This window comes from Octopus bimaculoides, chromosome 3 (assembly GCF_001194135.2).
Source record: "Octopus bimaculoides isolate UCB-OBI-ISO-001 chromosome 3, ASM119413v2, whole genome shotgun sequence".
Taxonomy (NCBI): Eukaryota; Metazoa; Mollusca; class Cephalopoda; order Octopoda; family Octopodidae; genus Octopus; species Octopus bimaculoides.
The window spans coordinates 165,282,561-165,283,823 of record NC_068983.1 but is presented as its reverse complement, the minus strand read 5'-3'; positions in this window follow the sequence as shown (position 1 = coordinate 165,283,823).

The window sequence follows — 1,263 nt, the reverse complement described above, 5'->3', positions numbered from 1 at the left end:
TTCACAAGTGGTCCCTGGTGACATGCATACACACTTTGGGATTGTGTGATCCATAGCAGCGCATCTTGCTGTCAATTGTCGACTGTCGCAGAGGAATCGCTGACCAAGTCACCGCCGATTATCGGAGCAAATGTAGCCTAGGCTTCGGGCGGGTTCTAGGGACATACTTTGACAAAAGCAAAGGGGTGCCTCACTCGCAATGTTCTTCCACCACATCGGACTCCAACCTGGAATTTCTGAGGGCCCCTGCTATTGCTAGATAGTCGTTGAACCAACACTAGGTTCATCCATCCTTTTCACAGGTCTTTTTTTAGTCCTGCTAGGTTTCAAGCAACCTCCCTCATCAGACAAGCTTAGTGAGGGTGACAGTTTAGTCGCCGACCACCCGTTCATGCAACAAAAGCACTCATGGGAGACATCACCAATGACTTATCGTCGACGTAATCGACTTGCACTTCTCCCACCAAACGTTCAGGCCTTGTGCCAAAATAAGAAAGTATTATACAGGGATATATTGGGGTTTAGCGTCTATCCTTTGGTGGGTTTAATCGTCGTAACATTTCGGTCGGTCTAACCTTCGGCCTCCTTCCCATGTTTTCCGCATTCGGGAACGTTTTCCAGCCAAAACTCTTTACTAAACCCACGATGTCCGTATCAAGGATTTCCCCCTTTAATTTATTCCCTGATTGGTGAAATCGGTTGAATGCATCGTTTCACTGCGCCGCCAGTGATTGAACGCAAGTCCACTAGCTTTGGTTTAAGTGCTACATAGCTGCTGAGCATGAGTTCAGTTCCTGGATCAATCAAATAATATATACTCTAGTTCAGGGTGTACACACACACACGCGCGCACGACGGGTTTCTTTCAGTTTCCGTTTACCAAATCCATTCACAAGGCTTTGGTCGGCCCGAGGCTGTAGCAGAAGACACCCACCCAAAGTACAACGCAGTGGGACTGAACTCGGAACCATGTGGTTGGGAAGCAAACTTCTTAACACATAGCCACACCTATGTAAACAAATATAAATATGAAGTGTGTATATGCGAGTGACAGTGTATGAGTATACCTATGTGTGTGTGTGCGTGTGTGTATGTGTGTGTGTGTGTGTGTATGTGTGTGTGTGTGTGTGTGTGTGTGAACTTGTACTATAGTATTATGTAATCTATCACAGGAATATACTGGTTCTGTCGACTTCAAAGTGTAACCATTCCAGTACTCCGGGGTAGAGTTAGTTAAATATTACCTGATCAGTAAATGATAAT